This window comes from Saimiri boliviensis, chromosome 2 (assembly GCF_048565385.1).
Source record: "Saimiri boliviensis isolate mSaiBol1 chromosome 2, mSaiBol1.pri, whole genome shotgun sequence".
Lineage (NCBI taxonomy): Eukaryota > Metazoa > Chordata > Mammalia > Primates > Cebidae > Saimiri > Saimiri boliviensis.
Genome location: NC_133450.1, coordinates 24212206 through 24223029, shown reverse-complemented (window position 1 = coordinate 24223029; position 10824 = coordinate 24212206). Strand labels below are relative to the sequence as shown.

The window sequence follows — 10824 nt, the reverse complement described above, 5'->3', positions numbered from 1 at the left end:
TATTCACCTATGTGTGTATATATATATATATATATATATATATATATATATATATATATGTAGTCTGTTTTCCTGAGTTCCTGTTAATTGACAAATGTGTTACCCTGTCTTAGCAAGTGTGTGTGTGTGTGTGTGTGTGTGTGTGTGTGTATCCTCAAAATGTTGCCTAGAGCAAAAAATCCAAAAGTCTATATTACATAAAGACCCACAGGACAACACTGATTCTGTGAGCTGCGGCATAGTCGCGCCAGGTCTCCTGCCTTCTCCCCCGTTTCCGGTGCTCCAGCCCGTTGCTGTTCACTGGTCCTAATTCTGCTTTCTTACTGGAATGGCCCACATGCTGCATCATTAGTTTTCGACATTTCGACATCACAGGGGTCTCGTATTAAGCATGGACATTTTCTTTTCTCTTTCATTAATTACAGCCGCAGGACTTCTGTCATTCCACTCCTTCGTGTTTTGTCTTCGGGTAAAAGGAATACATTATATATTTATTATAAATTTTAACTCTACAAAATGGCCATTTTTATACTGTCTTTAGATTTCTGTCAGTTCTAGTTAAGGTTTTCTTCGGCTTCCATTTGCCTCTTATTTGATTATTATACTCAGAATGGCTGAAGAAAGAATACACTCAACATAATCTGTCTACAATTTTCATGTCTTCCTCATTACCATAAAATCTAATGCTTGAGACACACGCACACACACACACACACACACACACGTACGTGCATACTCTTGGCCTAGATCAACCACACAGATTCATTTATTTTACCTTCTCATTAATTAGACCCTCAAGCCTATTAATGTTGTTTTACTTTTAACACTAATTTGTTGTGTTCTTTCTGGCAGCAAACTACCCTACACTGCATGATGAACTGAATCATCAATGTATTATTTATAGGGGCTTCTGTAGCATGTTTGTTTAAAACATAGTTGACTAATTAATTTATATTGTCAATAACTATTCCCAGAAGGTCTTCCTTCCTTCCTTCCTTCGTTTCTTTCTTTCTTTTTTTTTTTTTTTTTTTTTTTTGAGCTAATGGAGAATTTAACACTTTGTCTTCTCCAGGAATGGCCAAAATATCTAGGACAATGTCAAGTAACACTTCAGGTTGTAGGCTCTTGGGTTGAATTCTTGCTCCGTTAGTTATGTGACCTTGAGCAAGGTACTTAACTTCTCTGTGCTTCATCTTTATCATTTGTAAAGTGGAAGCAAAATAGCCTTTCTATCCCAGTAATAACACAAGGTTTATTTGTTGTCCATTAACAGAGGCACACTGTTCAAGATGCTCATTCATTCGTTCACTCATTTTATGTGATCACTCATTTATCAATCCTTTACTCATTCTCAGCCACTGTCCTAGGGAATGGTGATTCAATCTTGTGTTTTGAAGTTTGCCACAGGTTCAACACATTATTTCATGTATTAACTATTCTGAGACTTTAGGATACAATTTACAGTTTTTGGGGAAAGATGTAGGGAAATAAGACTTGTCAAACTCAATTAAGTGCATTACCCAGAGCTTCCCATCCAGTAAGTGGCATGGTTCTCTAACTCCATAGTTCATTCCCTTTTGCCCTGAACCACTGTTAGGTTTTGTATAAGGTAATTTTTTCCAAGTAGTTACTGTGTGGGTCCTGTTCACAATCTTGATCATGATTGTATTCCAACTTGTATGTCAGAGTTTGCAAGCACGTGGCTTATACTCTCAAGATGGCTGGTGCAATGTTGTTCAATATTTAATAAAGGGGTATCACCAAAATCTAGTTTTCTAGCTTTTCTTGAAAAATTAAGAAATCTGGCAATATTAGGTTAGTAATCATTCCAGGGACAACTAGCCAAAGCTGCCCTATTTTGTTGAGTCACATGCTATCTAACACCTCACAGTCCTTGCCACCCCCAACCGTGCAATCATCCTACGTGTAATGTTTCTATTTATCGTTGTATTTTTGCTTTTATATCTCTTACATCTTGTCACACTGTATAGCCTGCCCAGCATTTGGATTTTTGACTCCTGTTTTAGGCAAGAGATATGCTTGTCACTGAACGTGACTTGACTAAGGAAGTGAGTAATAATTATGACTCTACATGCCCCTTACAGCACACAAAGAAGTTTTTAGACAACCATGTTATACTACTATTTTGAAGTTACAGTAGTTTGCTTCAAATCAGTCAAATAGCATGTAGTAGAAATCATAATTAGAATCCAGAACAATTGGTTTAAGTCTAGTGCTTTTCTTATTTACTTTACTGTTGTTCATTCATTCATTCACCAACTTATTTATTCAACAAGTAAACAATTATAAATAAATGTCAAATATGTTCTAGACCCCGTATAGATGCTAGAGATATAGATGTGATTAAGATACAGTCCTGGGCTTTAAGAAGCTCATAGTCTATTTGGGAATGACAGATAAACAGATTTTTCTGAGTGCATTGTGATGTGTGCTGAGAAGTACACAGGGTATGTGCAAGGTACCATGTTAATATCAAACAGCATGTGATTGATTTCGGCTGTGACTCAGACATACCTCTGCCACTGTGGGGAGTAGCATAATTGACATGGGACCCCTTCCAGTTTCCTTATGGTGATGGTGGGTAACCTACATGTCCCTGAGTATCATGATCTTTACAGAGCAGGAGAGTGAAATGTTATAAAAAGTGCTGGAATGGAAATCAGGGCACCAAGTATATACAGTCTTGGCTCTGACATTTGCTTGCTCCTTGACATTAGAAAAGTCATTGAATTTATGTGTGCCTAAATGTTTTCATCAAAAAATACAGAGGCATGAAAAAGGAGATACCAGATCTTAGAAAATAAGCAGATTTCATTTACAAATACTTATGGATTAGTGAGGCTCTTCACTAGGCAACAAAGAATTTGAGGCCCTATCTGTACTTAGTGGTAAAGAATGCTGTGATCAAACAAGCTAGAGGCACTAGAGGAAGGGGCAGAAAGATTCTGAGATTTAGAGGCAAAAGGTATTTTGAGAGTGTTAGTGAATTAAAAAGCTGGGATCGGCCAGATGTGGTGGCTTACTCTTGTAATCCCAGCACTTTGGGAGGCTGAGGTGGGCAGATCACTTGAAGTCAGGAGTTTGAGACCAGCCTAGCCTACATGGTGAAACCCCATCTCTACTAAAAAATACAAAAAAAATTAGACCAGACCTGGTGACAGATGCCTGTAATCCCAGCTCCTTGGGAGGTTGAGGCAGCAGAATTGCTACCCAGGAGGCAGAAGTTGCCATGAGCTGAGATCATGCCACTGCACTCCAGCCTGGGTGACAGAGAGCAAAGCTCCATCTCAAAAAAAAAAAAAAAAAAAAAAAGCTAGGATCAAGTTTCTGCCACAAAGGCTGTTGGGTCATTAGCTAAAATAAGAAGGGGCTAGTACCAATAAAATACATAGCAAGTTGATTATTCAAACAAAAAGCCCTCCAGTTGAAGTTGTGTTTTAATTTAAGCACTAGTAGAGCCCAGCAAATCAAATAATGAAAGATGCTAAAAATAGTCTAGTTACTCTGTGAGTCATCAAATTGATTTGATTGTCCTTGCCCTTCATATAATTTCCCAATAAACACTTAGTCAGACTCTACTTGCTTGAATTTGGCCAAGTAACCATGATAAGTGGCATTACCAATTTTGGGATGGTTTATTTATCGCATCACCTCCACCATTGTTACTTCCCACTCACCTTTGTTCGGCTTGCTTTCTAGTCTGCTTCTCTCTATCAAATCTTTGCACCTCCTTAGAAAGATCTGGAAGTCACCTCTCTAAACCCGAGAAGTTATTTTTGTTGTTGTTTGATCATGATGCATAAGCCAGTGTTGGAGGCTGCACAAGTAAATCATGTGGTTTTAGAAGCATCTCCTCCTTCCATCTGTGCTCTTTGATTGCACTTTTTATTGGACCTGGGATGATATGACTTCTCTCCCTGAGGCTGTTGCTGCCCTTCCGCAGTTTTGGATTCACTGCTACCTGATACTAGTGTTGATACTGTAAATGTACATGATAGGAGTTCCACAGTGAGATAGACCACAAGACTGCTGGACCCAGAAACTAGATCCAAGACCAGATTATGCTTTGCTACTGAGGTTGGCCTGCTGTGGTACAGACTGCTCCTCCTTCCCCAAGGATAGAGGCACATTTACATAGCAGGTACAGCAGATCCTGACCTGCAAGTGCTCAAAAATCGACTCATAACTTCCTCTCCTCTTATAGCTATCTTATCAGTCAACAAATATTAATAAGTCACAGGAATGAGACATGTGGCTCTTTTTGGTTTTGTGGGTGTGATCATACCAGAACTAGGAGTTTCTAATATTGAATTCAATCATGAGAGTAGAGCCTGTCATGAGATGTGAATGCAAACTGTCCCAGCAACTATGTGGTTCTCAAAAAAAAAAAAAAAAGCACCATATCACCTGATAGTGTCTAGTCTTTCTGTCACTACCGCTTTTTCCTCCATCCTTGAAAAATCTTCAAAACATTGAAGAGTGAAGTGAGGTTAATGGTGAGATGCCATCCTGTAGAACTTTTACTACTTCTGCTAGAGGATCTCTCTTGTTGCAGTCTCCTACTTCAGTTGATGCTTATAGGGATGCTCTGCAGATTTTTCAATCCAACAATTGAAATATATAGTCTAAAAATGAATTTTTGTGTTTCCTCAGGGGGGGTGTGCAAGGTGCCCTTGAGCAGGGGTTAACAAACTCACTGTTTTGCAAATAAAGTTTTCTTGGAACATAGCCGTGCACATTTGTTTACATATTATCTGTGGCTTATTTTGTGCTACAAAGGCAGAACTGAGTCATTGCCACAGGCACTGCATGGCCTGCAAAACCTACGATATTATTCTCTGCTCTGATATTAGCATAACTGGAATGCACCCCAAATGTATTTCAATCAAGATCTTTAATATATTTTTTGAAATAACCTGGATAAGAAAAATCCATATTTTGTACTCACCATTCTGTGGGGGAGCGGGGGCGGCAGGGGCCATTGGTCCTGTTTGTTTTCTCCCTTGCATGTTGTCCTTGGAGATTAGAGGATTGATGTTTGAGTAAGAAATGCAGAGTAGAACCATATGTTAGGCAGGGCTATGGACAGTAGGGCAGGTCAGCAGCCTGTAACTTGATGACTCAATCATCCTAACATTATGCCATCTGGGCACTGATACTGTTCCGCTCTTCCTTTTCTCATGAAAAGTTTGACTCAGGTCAAATTGGGTGTCTTTTTTGTTTCCTTAGAATTTTATTTTCTCTTTCCTTTTAGAGATTAGTTCTTTCAGTCTCAAATAAAACTTATTTGAGATACATTTTATAGTTTCAAGTTTTGAATTCTGATCTAAAACCTCAACTTTTCTTTCTCCCACAGTAAAGAAACGAAAGCAATCTGTAGCAAAGAAAAATGTAGAGAGTATTTCTTTCTGCATCCCCAATATTACTGAGGTATAATTAACAAATGAAAAGCATATGTATTCAAGGAGTACAACATAATGTTTTGATGTATATATACACTGTGAAATTGATTACCACAATCAAGGTAATTAATATATTCATCGCTTCACACAGTTACTGTGTATATGTTTGTATATGTGTGTATGTGTGTGTAGTGAGAATATTTCAGGTTCACTCTTAGCACATTTTAAGTATATATTATCATTAACTACTGTCACCATACAATATATTAGGTCTCCAGAATGTATTCATCTTCTAAGCATAAGTTTGTACTATTTGACCAACACCTCCCCATTTCTCCTGTCTCCTGATCTCTGGTAACTACAGGTCTACTCTCTGTTTCTAGGCATTCAGAGGTTGCAGTAAGCCAAGATTGTGCCATTGCACTCTAGCCTGGGCAATGGAGTGAGATTCCATCTCAAAAAAAAAAAAAAAAGAAAGAAAGAAAGAAAGAAAACAAAAGAAATAAAACATTGAGGCTATGTCTCAACTGATGTATCCCATTTCAATCTACTTTGAAGTGGCCAATCACCCTATCCCCAAAGATAATGCTACTCAAAGCATGGTCTGTAGGCCATCTAGGAACTTATTACAAATGCAGAACCAGAGGACTCACGCCTGATATACTGAATTGGAATCTTCATTTAAAAGATTTCATGGTGACTTATATACATGTTAAAGGTTGTGAACACTGTTCTAATAAATGTCTTCACTTATTCCTTTGGCTTGCAGTGATTAATTGGGCAGATGAGGCAGCATATCAGAATCACTATGAAGCTTAAAATAAAGTGGGCCTGGGTTTTAGACCTCAAGATTAAATCTGAAGATAAACCAAATATCTGCATTTTTTAATGATTCCAAAGGCAATCCTGATATACCCAACATAGGACAAGGGTATATATTGCAAGGAGTTCCAGAATCTTTTTATTCTTTTCTTGTAAACCTCCTGGCAACCTTCTCTTGCTGCCAGGTCAATAAAGATTATCTAATGTGGTTGATCAGCTTTTCACTATCCTGTTTATTCTTATGACAAATTGTGTTAAATATGCATAAACTGAGAACTCTTTTTAAGGGTAAATAAATGTTCTCATTCATCCTCACAATTGATTTAAAACATTGCAACATTTTTAAAATATGTGCAAATAGAAAGCTGTCTTGTAGTTCCTGTATGACCAGAAAGTTATTGAAATTTTACACATCAAATCCAAACAATACCATGTAAATGAAGAACATTAATTTAATGTGGCAGATGACACTTTCCTGAAAATAAAGCTCTACTTGCAACATAAATACAACACAATTTAGGTTCTTTAGAGTTTGGCACGTTTTACTGCTGTGTGCCTTGTGATTTCTCAGTTCCCTTATTATTTGTCTCTGTTTGAACCCATGCAAAATATTTATTTACACAGCTTAGATTGTCCTTCGGCCTTCTCTTTCTGTAGATAAATCTAACATATGTCTATAGTCAGCCCACTTTCCTTCTATGCAGATTTCATTAGTGGAAGTAGTAATCCTTGTCAGTATGATTGCAAGCACAAACTCAAAGATAACATTACACTGCGGTCCTTGGTTGGCAATTGAATGGCAGTATTCAGTTGAAAGATCATCAACCAGAAATATGGTTAACCATTTTTGAGAGGAAACCAAATTAGAAAAAAATATGGAAAACAACTTTGGACACTGACAAACATTTCTATAATATTTTCTGCTCAGTCTGTAATGGAAGGCAGTAGACAGTAGAACTTACACACATGGCCTCGGAGTGAGAAAGATCTAGAATCTATTTATGATAGTTCCACTTACTAGATGCATCTTTTGGAACAAGATTCTTAGTTTCTCTGTATCTTGGTTTCTTTGTATGTATAATGGGGATGATTATTATCTATTTCATAGGCCAGGAATAGGTATGATATGCAAGGAGCACCTGTAGCCCTAGGACTAGCACATCATAAGGACTACATTATCAGGAGCTATTTTAACTATTATAATGATGTTATCATTATTGCCATCTTTATTATAGATGTGAACATTAAGTTTTTATTAATTACATCTGCCGCATATTCCTTCCATTTTCCCATTTGCTTCGTTGTACTCTTAAGATGTTTACTCTTTTTTTCTCACTTACTTCTTTCTTTAAGAACTTGATTATCACAGAGGTGAAAAAACTCATCAAAATGCTAGAGAATTTGGCACAATTCTTGCTTATATTTCTCCTGTTGCTGATAGCTACCTCCTGAATTGCTGTAGCTACCTCCTGAATTGCTGCTGCTGCTGCTGCTGCTGCTGCCATGACTTCTAGATGCTTCTTAAACTATTTATTTTCCAGTGGAACCCATCTGTGAGGGAGGCCTTCATAGCAGTTATATCCTAGGGCTGGGCACTACTGCAATAATGTGCTTTCATTAATCACCTCATGTAATTTTAATTTTTGCTGATAAATACTATGATAAATTGATTGAAACTGATGAAAATAGCTCAAAATGTAGAGAAATACAGCAGTTTATTTTACCATCAGCCTACTTCTCTGTTTATGCAATAGTGATTGAAAAACTTGAACCCCCTTGCTCAGAAACATACTTCTAGTTCTCTGAGATGATATGCCAGACAGGCCTTTTGATAAGAAGTCTTATTTTTTATTTGCTTAGTTCTAGCTTCTGTCTGAGTGGACTCTTTATTAACAAAGGTAAGTTTAGGGCACTCAAAAAAAAAAAATGAAGCGTAGAAAATATATGCAAACAAAAAAAAAAGGAAGAAAAAGACAAAAGGAAACCAAACAAAACAGGTTTATAACTACTTTACTAATAAGAGGGAAAATTTTGTCAAAACAAAAAATAGACAGGGGCTGGACATGGTGGCTCACACTTATAATTCCAACACTTTGGGATGCCAAGGCTGGTGGATCACGAGGTCAAGAGATTGAGACCGTCCTGGCTAACATGGTGAAACCCTGTCTCTACTAAAAATACAAAAATTAGCTGGGCATGGTGGCGCACGCCTGTAGTCCCTGCTACTCAGGAAGCTGAGACAGGAGAATTGCTTGGTGAGTTTCTATTTGGTTTCACATTGTTTTTCTGATCTCAGCACTGAAGAGGCGCTCAGTTAATATTAATTTAACAAATATGTTAATGATAGAAACCATCCTTGTTTGTGTCCTTAATAGATGTCATCAAGAGTCTTGTGTACCTCCTGCTGCCACATTTAAAGAGGGGAGAGAGAGAGATAAAGGGAGAGAGGGAGGGTGAAAGACAGAGACAGAAAGTGAGGTATGTCCAATATGGTGAAATGGGTTGTAATCAAATTCCAGTTCAACCACTATGAGTCCTTGGACAAGTCAGTTACCTCATTGACAAAATGAGGATGGCCGCTCCCTCCTTGGCTTGATCTAAGGATTGGATTACATAATGCAAGTAAACAGCTCTGCACAGTGCCTGGCTCATAACTGGAAGGTCTGATTATTCATAGGAAAGAGTGATGAGAGACAGCCATGAGATAAGGAGCTGCAGAAGCTCTGGGTGTTCTGCCAATATAAGGGAAGCTTAAGACAGGACATGACAGCTGTCATGAATTATTTAAATACCTGTTATGCAGAGAAGCAATTCTCATTAATCAGCCTAACTCTAGAAGAAAGAACCAGGACCAGTGGATAGAAGTTATGGGAAGATTTATTTTGGCTCCATAACAGAAGTAATGAAAGTAGTAGTGGTGTAGTAGTAGGAATTGAGATTGTAAATAGCTCTCAGAGTGTTCCAGTTCTAAGCCCTCTGCATTCTTTTTTTTTAAATTGCATTTTAGGTTTTGGGGTACATGTGAAGAAAATGCAAGATCATTGCATAGGTACACACATGGCAGTGGGATTTGCTGCCTTCCTTCCCATCACCTATATCTGGCATTTCTCCCCATGATATCTCTCCCCAGCTCCCCACTCCCCACTGTCCCTCTCCTATTTCCCCCCACAGACTCCAGTGTGTGATGCTCCCCTCCCTGTGTCCATGTGTTCTCATTGTTCAACACCTGCCTATGAGTGAGAACATGTGGTGTTTGATTTTCTGTTCTTGTGTCAATTTGCTGAGAATGATGGTTTCCAGGTTCATCCATGTCCCTACAAAGGACACGAACTCATTGTTTTTTATGGCTTCATAGCATTCCATGGTATATATGTGCCACATTTTCCCTGTCCAGTGTATCATCGATGGGCATTTGGGTTGGAAGTCTTTGCTATTATAAACAAGCACTCTGCATTCTTATTTGATCCTCACAATATTCATGTGAGGTAGGTATAATTATTATGATTTCCATTTTACAGATGAAGAAACTGAGGTATAGAGTGAAGTAAATTTCCAAGAACATGTAATGTAGAAATGAATGGCAGAGCTAGAATTTGAGCCCAGGCATTCTGGCTCTTAACCCATTTATGCCAGAGGTTGTGATTTTTCTGAATTTTTGCATGAGTAAAAAAATCAGACCTTGGCAATGACCTTGAGGAGTAGGCTAATAAGTAACTCCCACATGTTTAGTGTTCCAATAATGGAACACTAGGCATAAGTCACCACACACATTATCTCCACTGTCCCAGGGAGTAACTCAAATGCACAGGAAAAGGCTGAGTTACTGTACACCATGGATGCTAGCAAGGGGATTCCTGCACTGAGTTAGGGATTGGCCTGGATAATCTCTATCGTTCCTCCTGTGACCTGTCTTTCATTTTATAAAACCAAAAAACAAGCCAAAAACACACAGTAGCAAAAGCTAAGACAAAACCTAGAGATAAACTGTCACGGGGTTTTCTCAATGCAAAAGAAACTGAAAATGTTCACCTGGAACCTATTTACATCAACCTTATACTCAGTGATAAAAGGATCACCATCTTATTGTCTAGTTCAAGGCAGAGTAGAAAAAATATATTTGAGTGCCGGGCGCGATGGCTCACGCCTGTAATCCCAGCACTTTGGGAGGCTGAGGCGGGTGGATCACGAGGTCAAGAGATCAAAACCATCCTGGTCAACATGGTGAAACCCCGTCTCTACTAAAAATACAAAACATTAGCTGGGTATGGTGGCGCGTGCCTTTAATCCCAGCTACTCAGGAGGCTGAGGCAGGAGAATTGCCTGAACCCAGGAGGCGGAGGTTGCGGTGAGCCGAGATCGCGCCATTGCACTCCAACCTGGGTAACAAGAGCGAAACTCCGTCTCAAAAAAAAAAAAAAAAAAAAAAAATACGTTTGAGTCCCGGAGTGGTAGTAGAATTAATACTAGCAGAAAAAGACTCATGAATATTTAGGAGGAAAAGAAGGTATTCACCCACTGAACAAATATTAACTGAGGGCCTCTTCTGTGCTGAGATAAGAAAATCATTGTAAAACCAAAT

General features: G+C 38.4%; 1 protein-coding gene across 36 annotated transcripts in view; it reads left to right on the top strand.

The window, feature by feature from the left end:
* NRXN3 (neurexin 3) overlaps window positions 1-10824 on the top strand; it is a 1684741-nt gene that overhangs the window by 1239926 nt on the left and 433991 nt on the right. The gene's annotated exons all lie outside the window — the stretch shown is intronic.